At 43.0% G+C, this 16,534-nt stretch overlaps 4 non-coding genes across 4 annotated transcripts; all 4 read left to right on the top strand.

Moving 5' to 3' along the window:
• Positions 1-218: 218 nt before the first annotated feature.
• Positions 219-290, top strand: TRNAC-ACA (transfer RNA cysteine (anticodon ACA)). Its single transcript has one exon. It is a non-coding gene; the product is annotated as a tRNA-Cys (tRNA).
• Positions 291-2,204: 1,914 nt separating this feature from the next.
• Positions 2,205-2,276, top strand: TRNAC-GCA (transfer RNA cysteine (anticodon GCA)). The gene has a single exon. It is a non-coding gene; the product is annotated as a tRNA-Cys (tRNA).
• An 8,695-nt stretch (positions 2,277-10,971) lies between these two features.
• TRNAC-GCA (transfer RNA cysteine (anticodon GCA)) lies at positions 10,972-11,043 on the top strand. Its single transcript has one exon. It is a non-coding gene; the product is annotated as a tRNA-Cys (tRNA).
• A 4,905-nt stretch (positions 11,044-15,948) lies between these two features.
• Positions 15,949-16,020, top strand: TRNAC-GCA (transfer RNA cysteine (anticodon GCA)). The gene has a single exon. It is a non-coding gene; the product is annotated as a tRNA-Cys (tRNA).
• Positions 16,021-16,534: the final 514 nt, after the last annotated feature.

Below are 16,534 nucleotides of genomic sequence, written 5' to 3'. Positions count from 1 at the left end.
AATGTATTCAGTCCAACCATATATCTAACAGCTTGGGGTGTGTGGAGGACACTCAGAGGGGGGCCTGGACATGACCCTTCAACCAAGATTGAGGGCTGGCAGCTGGAGGACCTAAGGAAGCTTCTCTAAGCCACTGGCACTGGCACTGGCACTGGCACTGGCACTGGCTCTGGAAGGCAGCTTGAAAAGGTGCTCATGGAGGGTATCCCTGTGGTCCAGGGGGTATAGCTCAGGGGTAGAGCATTTGACTACAGATCAAGAGGTCCCTTGTTCAAATCTAGGTGCCCCCTGTTCAAATCTAGGTGCCCCCTACCAGCTGCCTTTCCTTTTAGGTCTCCTACATGCTCTTCTTTCTCTTTTCTCCCCATCTACATGAACTCAGTCTCTGCCAGCCTCAGCCTCTTTCCCAACTGTGGCTGCCACACTCCAAGCATACTGAGCAGAGAACAAAGCACATTCCTGATCTCAGCCTGGTCCAACATATCTGGAGATGACCCCAGCTTGCTTCTTAGACCCCAGCCTGGATGACACAGACTTCTTGCCTCTTTGCAGTCAGGGTCTCAGAGCACACAGAATCTGACCGAGTCCAGCAGCCTTCCATTGACTGCCACCTTCCTGCCTCCCCAAACCTGTTCTGGAGCCTGAAGAAACCTAAAGAGAAAGCCACCAGCTTGTCAGAGCCAAACTGCTGACCAGGCTCCCACCCTAGCAGACACTGTTCCTGGGGGCTCAGGGTCATGGAGTCACCCCAAGGAGATAGAAAACTGCAGGTAACCACATTTCTGGTCCTGGGCTTGGCCAGGGCCTCCTCTTTGCTCCCTCATCAATTTTGTCCCTGAATTTGAGATCAGGGTTCCTCCTGTACCTGCAAGTGTGTATTCTGCCCATTGCTCTCTAGCTTCTCACATGCCTCAAGCATCTAACTCTGTGTGCTCCCCAGCTTCTAGGGCTTGCCCCTGGCCTTCTGCTTACACTCCCCTCAGGTGAAGGGGCAAAAGCACTGACATTTTTCTTTGTCTGACCTGTCAGGACTTCCAGCTCACTGGACTGCTACAGGAAATATTGGGCTGACAATGTTGGCTTCTGTGTTAGCATTGCCTGTGGGAAGGGTCAAATAAGAGGGGAGGGAGAGAGACAGAGAGAGAGACAGAGAGACAGAGACAGAGAGACAGAGACAGACAGAGACAGAGAGAAAGAGAGAGAGACAGAGACAGAGACAGAGACAGAGAGACAGAGAGAGAGACAGAGAGCTGAGAGCTGAGACCTTGGGAGAAGATCTTGTTAGAAAGGCCTGTAGTCTGCCCAGCCAATGAGGAACTGACTGAGGGCACAAGGCTTTGGAGCTTCCTCTCTATTGGCTCATGCCCAGGCTGGTAGCCTGAAGTTCTATGAGGTGGCTTGTTCAAATTCAGCTATGTATCTCGAGGAGCTAGCATGAGGGTCACAAGGAGACAGAGAGCCTGGCAGCAGTGGAGGATGCAAGGCCTGGCTCTGGGACACCAGGAAAGTAGACCTTGGCAAGACTTTTGGGAGATGGAGGCAACAGACTGCCCAGATCCTATTGTCTGGAGAGCCTCATGGTCAAAGGTAGACAGTATTTTCCTTATGGCAGACAGGGTCACCTACCTGTGTGGGCCACTAACTCTGTTCCCCCCCTACAGGAACAGGAGCAATTCCATCTCCTAACAGGCTAGGGGTTGAGGGACAACCAAGAGCCTCATGCACAAGAGATGGGGCTTGGAGTTCTCCCCAACCCTCTCCAGGAGACATCGAGGCTCACCCAAGGCCTGTGGAAGGGCACAAGAACTTGCAGCTTCTGTGGAGGGGGCCTTCCACACCTCTGGGCTATATGAAGCTGAAAGCCCAAATGACTGTCTCACTTTGTTCTCCAGACCAGTGGGTGTTGTGTCCTGCCTGCTTGGGACCTGCTAGTCTGGTCTAGACAGGGAGAAGAGAATTAGCAGTCTCATATGGCTGAGGCCTCTGTAGGAAAGGGTGAGGCCCAAAGGGCTTGTGGAGGTCTTGGTGGGTGTTGGGGACCCTCAGAGGGGGCCCCTGGCTGTGGCTCTTGTGCCCAGGGTCAGGGCTGGCATCTGGGCCCTGGGGAGGCTTCTCCAAACCACTGGCACTGGCTCTGGAAGGCAGGTGCTCTGGGTGTGGTGGCAGCTTGGAAAGGTGCTCATTAAGAATATCTTTACGGGGCAGGGGGTATAGCTCAGGGGTAGAGCATTTGACTGCAGATCAAGAGGTCCCTGGTTCAAATCCAGGTGCCCCCTACCAGCTGCCTCTCCTTTTAGGCCTTCCACATGCTCCTCTTCCTCCTGGCCTCCCAAGTACCTACAAGAAACCCAGCCTCTGCCAGCCTCAGCCTCATTCCCACCTGGGGCTGGCACACTTCAAACCTGACCTCAGGCTGGTCCCATACCCTGGCTTCCATTTCTGTGACTTGGATGACAGTCTTCTCCTTGCTCTTTGAGGATTTCAGGGGCTCTGGACACACGGAGTCTGGCCATGTCCAGCAGCCTCCCATTGGCTGCCTCTTCAGTTTTCTTCTGGAGCCTGAAGAAACCTTAAGAGGACACCACCAGCTTGTCAGAGCCAACTGCTGGCCATGCTGACACTTCATTATATGCAGAGGCTCACCCAGAGGCCCATGAAATAGTGACTGATTTCTTCTGGCATCTTCTGTTGCTATCATCTTTTTACACAGTCTGGAATTATAAGGGTACCTGCAACATTTTCTCCAGAAGATCCACTTTCCTGGGCCAGGTCACTGGCAATATCTTTCCCTAAAGCTGTTTTAAAAAATCTTAATCTTGTGAGAGTTCCACAATCCTCTCTATGGAGGCTGAAATATTGCCAAGGATCCACAGATATAACTCAATGGTAACAGAAAAGAACATCCTAAAATGGTGTATATCTTTTTGCAACAATAGAGTTGGTTTAGGATGTGTGGTTAGAGTCATTACTTAAGAATGTATTAAATACATCATGAAAATAATATATAAACCACCTTTCCCAAAAATAAGAGAATATATGTGTGTGTGTATTTTTTAAATTTTTTATTTTTAAAATATTTTTCCATGTTTACATATTTCATTTTTTTCCTTCCCTTGCCCCTTCTGGATCCAATAAGCACTTCCATTGGGTTATTAAAATGTTTATATATATATTTATAAGAAATTCCTGCTACTTATCCACTTTTTAATAGAGATGGCTTCTATCCTACAAGCATATAGGTTACGTTAAACAATATTGTGGTCACCCAGCATCTGCTATGATTAATAAAGTTTCCATCCCAAAGAAGAAGAGGTATAGATGTATGACAAAAGGAGAATGAGGTGCCCTAGTCTCATTTCTATTCCATTCAGGGATCATAGGGACAGCATACTGGAATCAGAGCCAAGTGAGAATTTCCTCCATGAGAGGAGATGTCCTACCAGAGAACAAGTCAGAAAAGCCTACCTCAGTCTTTGGTGAACCATCACTCTTTGCCTCTCCCATGAGATGGCTCTCTCCACCTTGGCACCCTCTTATATCACCTCCACAGGACTGTTGGCATCTGTGATCATCAGCTTATTAGCACTCCCTTTTTAGTATATCTGGTTGCAGTAGTCCAAGTTTTGGAATAGGCAATGTTCTCAGGGTTGTTAGACATTGGAGAATGATCCTTCAATACCCAATATCAGGTATAATGCCATTAACAAATTTTTAAAAATCACACTTCAAACTAACAAAGGGGAAGAAATCAAAAGAAAAACCATTCCCCAACCCCATTCAACAATGTGGCACTTAAACAGGTATTTTTAAAGAAACAGATTTATATCTTAAAAGTTAAATTTACTAGATGGCTAAAATAGCCCTGATTCTCAATATGCAGATATATAAGTTCATCTCCTGGTAAAAGTGTGGCTTAGGCAATTTGATGCATAAGATATGGTTACTCGGTGAATATATGGCACTGGTTTTACATGAGAATGCTGAATCCAAGAATTCTTTACTCAGTTTTTATGGCATTCAATGTAGTCAGCCTCATCTATGTAGCAGACTTTCCCAAGCAGGCTGAGTTCCACTAGTTAAAGAAGAATCCAGGACTATGTCAGTGGCTTTCTCTACTAAGAATGCCATGGCTCCAGAAGCCCAAAGGCATGGTGGTACTCCAGCAATCACAGCATTCTTCTATACAGAGTAGTAAGCTGGGGGGTATTATGTGGGTCCAAGACTTGGGTCAAGACCCAAGAAGTCACTCTGCTCTGTTCATGTGCATAAAAGATAGATGACTTTCTGTAGTTTTCAATTTCTAGAGCAGAGGCAGACAGAATGGCCTATTTTAATTCTGTGTGAACTGACTGGTGTTGGGAATCCTACTCAAATGGTCCAGGGACTGATTAGTCAGAGTTACGAGGGGCTTAGTAATATCCTCATAGCAAGGGATCCATTTTCAGTAGAACCCAGGGACTCCCAGGAATGCTCTCAACTGCCTCTTCAAGAGGGAGCAGAGAACTATTGGGTAGCTTGAATGCATTGAGGAGAAATAAAGCAGGTTCCAGCAGCTAAAATAAGACCTAAATATTCCAGTTTTGGAAGGCACCACTTTGACCTGGAGACTTTGTGGTTCCTCTGATGGAACTCTAAGAAGAAATGTCTGCTCTCTCCCTGGCATGTCTTGACATCTGGTGTCACTAAAAATAGATCATCTCTAAAGACAGCTCCTTGGACAAAGGACCCTGAGGAATGGAGGGTGGAGGACCACTTATTTGTCCTGTTGGTAAAAGGAGCAGCTGACTTACATTGGCCCAGGTGAGAAGAGGAATTGGTCCAGAGGAACCCAGGATTGTCTGCTGGAATTTCAAAAGGATGAGCTGCTATCTCCTGATAATCAAGAAGAAGAACTGGGAATAAAGTCAGAGAATCCTCAGGCAATTGTAGAGACAAAGAATCTTCTGGAGAGCAAGATATTGTGGCCCTCATAAGAGACCTCTGCCTAATAGATTTATCAGGGAGTCAGGCATTAGGAGGAATGAATGTTCTACAGACAGAGGCCCCATGGGTACAAGGCAAGGAGAAAGCTTACAAATATTTTGAGACTTCCCTGACACTCCAACTGCATTTAAGTTACTGATAGTGGCACATTTAGGATCAGGTTTGCTCAGTAAGACAGATCTTGAAGCCTCAGTGTCCAATAGACAATCATACTAAGTGTCACCCACCTTAAGGGTTATATGAGGCTCTTTACTAGGGGGAAAGGGATTAGACTGGAATAAATGGGAGTAAAGAATCAGGGTGTATAGAAAACAAAAGTCACTCCACTCAGACCTCAAAGTCCCATCCCCTCCCTCACATCATCCTAAATCAGGATTTTTCTGGTTTCCCCTTCTGTGGCCAGAGTTCCTTTGAGAGACCCTATGTGGTGTCATAGTTTTAAACCACTTCTTCAAAAGCTGATGGCTTTTCTTTTTAGTTATTCCCAGCTCTATCAGTAATAACTCTTGTTTCCATGAGATGAACAGTCTATGTAAAGGAGATCTGAGTGGGACAAGCTTCTTACTATGCCTATTTCCCATTTATAAAACAAAATAAAACAAAACAAGTGAAACAAACAAACAAACAAAAAAACAGAAACTGTTAATACTTCCTAAATCTTTACCTTGGATCTCTCCCTAGAGGACATATGGTTCAATTGAACTGCCTAGGCACAACTTAATTTATGATTTATTCTTTCTTAAGAAATGAGGATTAAAAAAACCTGAAGGTCCTCTCTTTCTTATTCCTCTATTATTAAAGCTAACCTAACCCTGTTGTTTTCCTTTCATTTTGGAAACTTTTCTATCAGTTTACCTTGCTGACTTGCCTTCTTCTCTCTCCAACCAAAAAGGAAACAATATAATGGACAAACACAAGCAAACATACAAGAAAACTGTTCACAAGTAATAGACTCAAAAAAGAAACAGGAATCTTACCCCACAATTTTCTAGGACAGTCTGAACTTCTCAGGAGCCCAGAACTTAAGAAAATTTTTCTATATTATTTGTATAATTCACTCCTTGAAAAAAAAAATTAGAACAAAGCCAAAAAGGAGAACTCAGATTTCAGATTCATAGTTACCATCCTGTTATGGCTAAAATTTGGTAGGGACCATTCTTAATTTATAATCGTTTATTAAATAATAAAATGCAAGCTAAAGAAAAAGAGAGTCATTCCCTTAGCAGCCTCCTTTGATAGCCCTGCTGAAGATCAAAAGGATGGTTTTAGGCCTACACACATCTTTTGGCTCTGGATTCCCAGGCAAAAAAGTCCCCACTTCGTTCCAGCCTCAGTCTCTTTCCCACCTATGGCTGGTATACTCCAAATATGTTGGGCCCAAGCCAAGGCATCTTGTTGAACTCAGACTGGCCCCATGACCCTGGAGAGGACTATAGCTTGTCTCTCCAGAACCTGGATGACATGATCTTCTCCTTGCTCTTTGGGGATATCAGAGCCTCTGGGCAAACAGAGTCTGGAGAGCTCTAACAGCCTTCCATTGATGACCACTTTCCTGCCTCCCAAATCCTCTTCTGGACCAAAACCATAAAGAGCTAAAACAGAGAAAAGAAACTATAGACCAATCTCTGTAATGAGTATTGATGCAAAATTCTTAAACAAAATACTAGCAAAGAGATTACAATATTATATATCAAGAATCATACACCACAATCAGGTGTGTTTTATACCAAGAATGTAGGAATTGTTCAGTATTAGGAAAACCATTAGTATAGTTGATTATATCATTACAAAACCAACAGAAATTACATGATTATTTCAATAGATGCAGAAAAAGTGTTGACAAAACAATACCCATTCCTTATTGAAAAAAAAAAATTTAAACATTGGAATGACTGGAACCTTCCTCAGAGTGATAAATGGCATCTATCTAAGACCATCAGCAAACATTATCTGTAATGAGGATAAACTAAAACCCTTCCCTGTAACATCAGGAGTCAAACAAGGATGCCCATTATCACACTGTTGTTTATAGAAATGCTCACTATAGCAATAAGAGCAACAAAAGAAATGAAGGAATTAGAACAGGCAATGAAAGTACAACATTATCACTCTTTGCAGATGATATGATGACATACCTGGAGAATCAACCAAAAAACTAATACAAATAATTAACAACTTCAGCAAAGTTCCAGTATATAAAAGAACCCACCTAAATCAGCATTTCTACTTACTACCAACAAAATCAAACAGCAAGAGAAAGAAAAAGAAATTCCTTTCAAACTAACACTAAACAATATGAAATACCTACAGGTACAACTACCAAAACAAATCCAACAACTATATGAACACAATTATAAAACACTCTTCCCACAAATAAAGTTAGACCAAAAACATTTGGTACAACATTAATTGCTCATGGATAGGCAGAACCAATATAATATAAATGGCAATCCTCCCTAAATTAATTTACCTATTCAGTGTCATACCAATCATATAAAAACAATTTCATAGAACTTTAAAAAATAAAAGCAAAGTTCATCTGGAAGAACAAAAGGCCAAGAATACCAAGGGAATTAATTAAAAAAAAAACATGAAGGAAGGCAGCCTGGTCATTCCAGATATCAAACTATAATATAAAGCAGTAATCATCAAAACAATTTGGTACTGGCTATGAAATAGAGTGAGGAATTAAAGTGTGTGATTAGAAATCTGTTACCCTAAAAACTACATTTCCTGGGAGCCCACTGACTTCCTGTCATTAAATACTTCTTGTTGACAGAGGATATTAGGCAGTGGTGTTCCTGGTCTGTCCTCTACTTCCTATCGGCAACTGTGGTGGTAAATGGGGATTTTGAAAAGACTGATTAGCCATGGGCACATGGTTTTCATTTTGCTACCTTTTTATTCCTTTATTTCTAATAATCATTAATTAATCTCCTACAACATAATGTTTGAAATTACCATAATTAATTTTAATTTTTACAAAGGGACTAGATTAGGTAATCAAAATATGGCAGTTAATATCCAGAACATCTTAGCATTCGATAGATCTAAAAATCCAAGCTTTGGGGGAAAGTACTCACTATTTGACAAAAACTACTGGGAAAACTAGAAAGAAACATGGTAGAGACTAGGTATGGACCAACATTTCACACCATAAACCAGTATAAATGAAAATGGATACTTGATCTAGAAATAAAGGGTGACACCTTAAACAAAATAGGGGAATATGGAAAAGATCACATGTCAGACTTATGGATAAGGGACAAAAGTATGAACAAACTAGACATAGAGATCATTCTAAAAAAATGAAATAGATAATTTTGATTACATGATAATAAAGTTGTTTGTTTTTTATATAAATAATTCCATGCAACCAAGATTAGAAGAGAAACAATAAATTTTTGGAGAAAATTTATAGCAACTGTATCTGACAAAATCCTCATTTCTCAAATATAAAAAGGACTGAGTCAAATTTATAAGAATACAAGGTATTTTCCAATTGAAAAAATGGCCAAAGAATAAGAACAGGCAGTTCTCAGAAGAAGAAATGAAAACTATCCATACTCATATTTCAAAAATACACCAAATCACTATTGGTCAGAAAAATGTACATTAAAACAACTCTGAGATAGCATGTCATACCTACCAAATTTGCCAACATGAACAAAAAGGAAAAATAATAAATTTTGGAAGGAATGAATGAAAATTGTGCCACTAATACACTATTGGTGGAATTGTAAACTGATTCAACCATTCTAGAGAGCAATACAGAACTAGCTCCAAAGCACAACAAAATGATGTATACCCTTTGACCCAGCAATACCACTACTGGGTCTGTATCACAAAGAGATCAAAGATAAAGGAAAAGAATCCACCTGTAACAAAATATTTATAGCAACTTTTTTGTGGTGGCAAAGAATTAGAAAGTGAAGTGTTGCCCATCACTTGGGGAATGACAAACAAGTTGTGTTATATGGTTGTAATGGAAAACTATTGCTCCATAAAGAACCATCAATAGGAAAAGTTTAGAAAAACCTGGAAAGACTTCTATGAACTGATGCAAAGTGAAGGGAGCAGAATCAGGAGAACAACATATTCAGTAACAAAAGTAGTGTGTGATGCTCAACTGTGAAGGAGTAAACCGTGATCAGGAAGACAAGCCTCCAAGATAACCACATGGGATTCATGATGAAAATGCTACCAAGAGCCAAAGAAGGAACTATTGGAGTCTGTGATAAGGGATGAATGGTTTCCAAAAACTGAGAGACATAAACCTCAGAGGGAGTGATTTACAGGAGCATGTGTCTAAGGGTCACATGGGAGCCTGAGGCTTGAGATCTGGGAAAGATTCTATGCCCAATGGACTTCATCTCCTGGAAGGAATTGAGGTTGAGGCTTGGAAAGGCTTTCTCCTAAGACCAACAGAAGGAAAGAAATCTTTTGAATCTGGCTGCTGGCAGCTTTGAATCAAGAAGATTGAAGATAAACTATCCAACTGAAGATCCTGGTCCATTTGATTGGACTTCTGGAGTGAGAATTGGCTAGTAGGGATTTTACTGTTTAGCTTAATAAGATAAGTTTAGATAGTTTATAGATAATAGATGTTAGATAACTAGTATAATTTTCTCCTAAACCCCTGATCCTTCCTCCCCTTCCCAAACAATAAATCTTAATTATTTATATGTGCCCTCTTGTTCTTTCCTCACCCAAAATCCCAACATAACAAGTCTGAAGGAAAATCAATGCATGTCATCTTCCAGTATATTTTTGCACTAGAGATTTCTATTTTGTGTATGATATGTGTCTTCTATCATGAGAAGAGTAATATGGAAATATATATTATATGAAAGTACTAGTATAACCTATACTACACTATTCACTGCCTTGGGGAGGGCTTGGGAAACTAAAGAGGGAGAAAATATGGATTGTAAAATTTTAAAATATCAAAAATTGTTTCTAAACAAAATTGAAAAAAATTGGGAGAAAATATCCTATTCTGGGGCATTCAGAAGTATCAGAATGAAGCCAGAAGTTGACAGAGCTAACTGCTGACCAGGCACACCTTATAGCAGGCACCCTTCATGGAAGCTCAGGGCCATTGGGTCACCCCAGGGACATAGAAAACCACAGGTGACCAGGTCACTAGTCCTGGTCCATGCCAAGGCCTCCTCTTTTCTCCCTCATCTCCTTTGTCCCTGCATTTGACCCCAGGTCTCTTCCTCTGCTGGTGGCTTCTGCCCATTGCCCTCTAGCTTCTCAAGGTGCCTCTAGACTCTGCCTCCTGCCCTGTCTCTGGAGTCTGGTCCTGCTCCTTCTGCTTACCCTTCCCCCATCTCCATGGGCAAAAGCCCTGCCCTCCCTCCTACTCCAGCCTCTCAGGCCTTTCCTCTGGCTGGCCTGCTGCAGGCAACATTAGGTTGCTGTCCTTGGCATCCAGGATAGGATTGGCTGTGGGGAGGATCAGAAAGCAGTAGAGAGAGAGGAGCAGCCATGTGCCCAGGGACTGTCTATGGAGCCTGACCTGGTCATGGTGAGAGATGGAGTCCGCCTTGGGGTAGCCAGGGGGGGGCGTGTGGGGGAGGGGCACTAACAGTGAGCCCTCCAGAGGGAAAAGGAGCAAGCCTGTATCCAAACTGGCAAGGGGCTGAGGAGCAGCCTGGAGCTATACACTGGTGCCAAAGGCCACTAGGCTGGAGAACTCTGACCTCTGCCAGCTTAGGGGCCAGCTGGCCAGTCTCAGAAGTGAGGACAAGACAAAGCCCTGTATGATTAAGGACTCTGTAGGAATGGATGAGATCCAAAGGGCCTGTAAAGGGCTTGGTGGGTGTGGGGGACCCTGGATGTGGCTCTTGTGCCCAGAGTCAAGGCTGGCAGCTGGGCCGTGGGGAAGCTTCTCCAAACTACTGGCAATGGCTCTGGAATGTAGGTGCTCTGGGTGTGGTGGCAGCTTGGAAAGGTGCTCATTAAGAATGTCTTTACAGGCCAGGGGGTATAGCTCAGGGGTAGAGCATTTGACTGCAGATCAAGAGGTCCCTGGTTCAAATCCAGGTGCCCCCTACTAGTTGCCATATCTTTTAAGCCTTCCACGTACTCATCTTCCTCCTGGCCTCCAAAGTGTCTGCAACAATTCCAGCCTCTGTCAGCCTCAGTCACTTTCCCACCTGTGGCTGCCACACTCCAAGCATGCTGGGACCAACTGATCATCAAATAATATTGCTGTTACTCTATATGATGTTCTCCTGGTTATTTCACTCTGTATCAGTTAGTGTAGGTTTTTCCCAGGTCTTTCTGAAATCATCTTGCTCATCATTTCTTATAGCATGATAGTATTGCATCACCATCATATACCACAATTGATTCAGTCATATCCCAGTCGATGGATGTTCCCTCAATTTCCAGTTCTTTGTCACTACAAAGGGAGATACTATAAATATTTTTTGTGCAAGTAGGTCCCTTCTCCATTTTCTGGATCTCTTTGGAATTTAAATATTCTATTTTCTCTTTTGTTACTCTGGGCAATTATATTTTTGTAAATATTCATCCGTTTCACTTAGGTCGTCAGATTGATTGGCATATAATTGGGTAAAATAGCTCCTAATGACAGCTTTAATTTCCTCTTCAGTGGTAGTAAATTCCTCTTTTCATTTCTGATACTGGTAATTTTATTTTTGTCTTTCTGTTTTTAATCAAATTAACTAGTGCTCTATCTATTTTATTTGTTTGTTTGTTTTTTATAAAACCAAATACTTGTCTTATTTATTGGTTCAATGGTTCTCTTACAATTAATTCTAGTAACTTTTTCCCATAAAGAGCATGTTCAGTTTGTGGGGTAGGTAAATCTGAGTTGTAAACCTACCTTTTGCCTTCTGGAATAATGTATTTCAAGTATACTGATTCTTTAATGTGGAAGCTACTAAGTCCTGTGTAATCCTGACTGTAGTTCAATGATATATGAATTGTTTCTTTCTGGCTGTGTGTGGTATTTTTCCTTGACCGGGAGCTCTTGAATTGAACTATAATGTTCCTCAAAGTTGTCATTTGGGGAATTATTTCAGGAAGTAATCCCTAGAATCTTTTTTTAAACATTATTTTATTTGGTCATTTTAATACATTGTTCATTGGAAACACATCATTTTCTTTTCCTCCCCCTCCCACCCCACTCCCCACCCCTTCCCTATCCAACAGGCAATTCATCTGGGTTTCACATGTGTCCTTGCTCTGAACCCATTTCCTTGCTGTTGGTATTTGCATTAGGGTGCTCATTTAGTGTCTCTCCTTGATCATGTCCCCTCAACCTCTGTAGTCAAGCAGTTGCTTTTCCTCAGTGTTTTTACTCCTTCAGTTTGTCCTCTGCTTGAGGATAGTTTAGTTTTTTTTTTTCTCTTAGATCGCTGCAGGCTGTTCAGGGACATTGTAAAGCCATTACTGGAGAAGTCCATTACATTCTCTTGTACCACAATGTGTCTGTCTCTGTGTCTCCTGGTTCTGCTCCTCTCACTCTGCATCACTTCCTGGAGGTTGTTCCAGTCTCCATAGAATTCCTCCACTTTATTATTCCTTTTAGCACAGTAGTATTCCATCACCAACATATACCACAATTTGTTCAGCCATTCCCCAATTGAAGGGCATCCCCTCATTTTCCAATTTTTTTTTTTGCCACCACAAGAGCGCAGCTATGAATATTCTTGTACAGGTCTTTTTCCTTATTTTCTCTTTGGGGTACAAACCCAGCGGTGCTATGGCTGGATCAAAGGGCAGACAGTCTTTTATCGCCCTTTGGGCATAGTTCCAAATTGCCCTCCAGAATGGCTGGATCAATTCACAACTCCACCAGCAATGCATTAATGTCCCTACTTTGCCACATCCCCTCCAGCATTCATTACTTTCCTTTGCTGTCATGTTGAACAATCTGCTAGGTGTGAGGTGATACCTCAAAGTTGTTTTGATTTACATCTCTCTGATTATAAGAGATCTAGAACACTTTTTCATGTGCTTATTAAAAGTCTTGATTTCTTTAACTGAAAATTGCCTATTCGTATCCCTTGCCCATTTTTCAATTGGAGAATGGCTTGATTTTTTGTACAACTGGTTTAGCTCTTTATAGATTTGAGTAATTAGACCTTTGTCAGAGGTTTTTGTTATAAAGACTGTTTCCCAATTTGTTGCTTTCCTTCTAATTTTAGTTACATTGGTTTTGTTTGTACAAAACCTTTTTAATTAGATGTAGTCAAAATTATTTATTTTGCATTTTGTGACTCTATCTAAGTCTTGCTTGGTTTTAAAATCTTTCCCTTCCCAAAGTTCTGACATGTATACTATTCTGTGTTCACCTAATTTACTTACCTAGAATCTTTTAATATCTATTTTGCCCTCTTGTTCAAGACTATCAGGGCAATTTTCTTTTGATAGCTTCTTGTAATATGATGACTAAGTTTTTTTTGGTTTTGTTTTGTTACAGCATGGCTTCCAGGGAGTGCAATAATTCTTAATTTGTCTTTCCTGTATCTCTTTTCTAAAACAGTTGTTTATAAATAAGCTACTTCATGTTTTCTTCTATTTTTTCATTCTTTTGATTTTGTTTCTTGATGTCTCATGAAATCATTAGCTTCTACCCTGCCCAATTCTAATTTTTAAGAAATAATTTTGTTCCAGGAACTTTTGAACCTCCTTTTCCATTTGGCCGAACCTACTTTTTAGAAAACTCTTTTCTTCACTGGATTTCTGTATTTCTTTTCCCATGTGGCCAATTCTGCTTTTTAAGATGTTATTTTCTTCTTGAATCTCTTTCTTTCTCTTCCCTATTTTTCCACTGCTTCTTTTATTTAATATTTGAAATCCTTTTTGAGCTCTTCTAGAGCCTAACACCAATTCCCTTTTTTTCTGAAGTTTTTCATGTAATTGCTTTGATCTCACTGTCCCCTTCTGAGTTTGTGCCTTGTTCTTCCATGTCTCCATAATAATTTACTATACTTGGGTGATTCTTTTTTTTCTTCCTTCCTAGGGGCTGTGGAGCTCTAAAAACTACCTCCACAGCTATTTAAGTCTCCCCAAGGCATGCTAATGGTTTGTAGGACCCAGAGAACTACCTTTTGCTGGGGCTCAGGGCTTCATCTTGGGCTTGGACAGAGGCTCTAGGACTCACTCTGGGCTTACACTGGCTAGACCTACACTAAAGACTGCCTTGAGATGGAGTTCAAGTATCCATTGCAGGTTTGGACAGGAACTCTGGGCCTCCATTTAAACTTGCACTAGTCAGGCACATTATAGACTGCCTTGTACTAGGGCTTGAGATCTCATGACAAATTTATCTCAGGGCTTGCAACTTCCAGGTATGGGAGTAGTGGTATTTTCCTCTTGGCTTAGGCAGGGTCTTGGGGTTTCCATGTTGGATTGGGCCCATGTTCAGAAACTCTAACAATTGGGATTGGTTGGGGGGCTCTTGTTGGCTTGCAATGGTGATCCTTGGTTCAATCTTGCTATGGGCTGCCTTCTCCTCTCACTCTCTCTACCTTCCAAGGTGTTTTCTTCAGGAAAGTTTCAGGAAAGAACCATCTCCTAGTTGGTTCTGTTGCCCCAGTATTCATCTTGAAGATTTCTTTTAAGGTTGATTGGAGAGGATTCCAAAGAGGTTGCAACTTTCCTTGCCTCTATTCTGCCACTTGATGAGGCTCTTCCTGTGCCTTTAAGTGTGTCTTCAGTCAAGTGTTCCCTGGCTTCTCCTGTGCCTTCAACCTCTGTCTATTGCCCTGCCTCTGGGAACCAAATTTGTTCTTTCTGCTTACACTCATGCCAGATTCATGGGCAAAGCACTGGCCTTCCCCCAGATCTAGTCTCTCAGGCATTCCAGCTAACTGGGGTGATTCAGGCAACACTGGGGTGTCATCCTTGGCATCCAGGTTAGAGCTGGCTTTGGGAAGGTTCAAAAAGCAGGAGAGACAGACAGACAGAGAGACAGAGATGGAGAAAGAGACAGAGATGGAGACAGATATGGAAATGGAGACAGAGAGACAGAGACAAAGACAGAGACAGAGAGAGCTGAGGCCTTGGGAGAGGCCCTTCATTTTAGCCAAGCCTGGAGGATTCATACCCAAAAAGCAGCTGACTGAGGGAATAGGGCCCACGAGCTTCATCCTGGCCTGTGGTTCCTGAGGTGACTGGTTCAAATCCAGCTGTGAAGCCCCTTGTGAAGAAGAGCTGGCTTGAGGGTCACCAGGAGACAGAGAACTTGGCAGTAGTGGGAGATGAAAGGCCTGACCCTAACCCAGAGCGCCAAGAAAGTGGGCCTTGGCAGTTGTGGTAGGAGATGGGGGCTGCAGGTTTCTCAGGGCCCAGGAGCTGTAGAACCTACCCTGGGCATGAACAGATGTTGTCTGCCTTGAAGAGCACTTACTACATTCCCTCCACCAGGAAAAAGAGCAAGCTTGTACCCAAGCAGGCTAGGCTTTGAGGAGGAGGCTGGAGCCTCATGTTGGTGCTCAAGAGATGGGGGCTTGCAGTTGCCCCAAACCCTACCCAGGTGACCTCAAATCTTACCCAAGGCTTGTAGACGAGCTAAAGGACTTGTAGCTTCAGCTGTGGGGCAGCATTCTATGCTTCTGGCCATTCAGAACCTAAAAGCCCAAAGCACTGTCTCAGCTTCATCTCCAGGGGCCTGGGGAACGGTTGACTCCTATGACTTGGGTGCTGCTAGGCTGGTCTGGGTGAGGAGGAAGGACAAGTAGCAGCCCCATGTGACTGGGGTCTCTGTAGGAGTGGGTGAGGTCCAAAGGACCTGTGGAGGGCTTGGTGGTTGTTGGGGACCCTCAGAGGGTCCCTGGACAAGGCTCTTGTGCCCAGGGCCAGGGCAGGCAGCTGGGCTCTGGGGAGGCTTCTCCAAAGCACTGGCAGTGGCTCTGGAAGGCAAGTGCTCTGGGTGTGGTGGCAGCTTGGAAAGGTGCTCATTAAGGGCAACCTTGCAGGCCAGGGGGTATAGCTCAGGGGTAGAGCATTTGACTGCAGATCAAGAGGTCCCTGGTTCAAATCCAGGTGCCCCCTACCAGCTGCCTTTCCTTTTAGGCTTGCCACATGCTCTTCCTCTTTGCCTCCCAAATGTCTGCAACAACCCAGCCTCTGCCATCCTCTGCCATCCTCTGCCATCCTCAGCCTCTTTCCCTCCTATGGCTGCCACACTCCAAGCATGCTGTGTCCAGACCAAGCACCTCCCTGACCTCAGGCTGACCTCACTCCCCTGGGGGGGATCCCAGCTTGCTTCTCTTCTGCCTCAGTGACCATCTGCCTTCCATTGGCTGCCATTTTCCTGCCTCTCCAATCCTCTTCTTGGGCCTGCAGAAGTCTCAAGAGGAGGCCCCCAGCTTGTGAGAGCCAGCTGCTAACCATGCACACACTTGAACAGGCACTAAATCTTGTGGGTCAGGGATGGTGGGTCCCCTAGAGGTGTGTATATTTTAAATATATCATTTTGTAAACATTAGGAACCCCAGCCTTGACTACCAGAGGGTAAGAAAGATGGATGGAGAAGTTTAGTGGAGTAAGTAGTTTTGAGTAGTGG

This window comes from Monodelphis domestica, chromosome 5 (genome assembly GCF_027887165.1).
Source record: "Monodelphis domestica isolate mMonDom1 chromosome 5, mMonDom1.pri, whole genome shotgun sequence".
Taxonomy (NCBI): Eukaryota; Metazoa; Chordata; class Mammalia; order Didelphimorphia; family Didelphidae; genus Monodelphis; species Monodelphis domestica.
The sequence above is the reverse complement of the archived record's forward strand: the minus strand, read 5'-3'. Positions and strand labels throughout refer to the sequence as shown.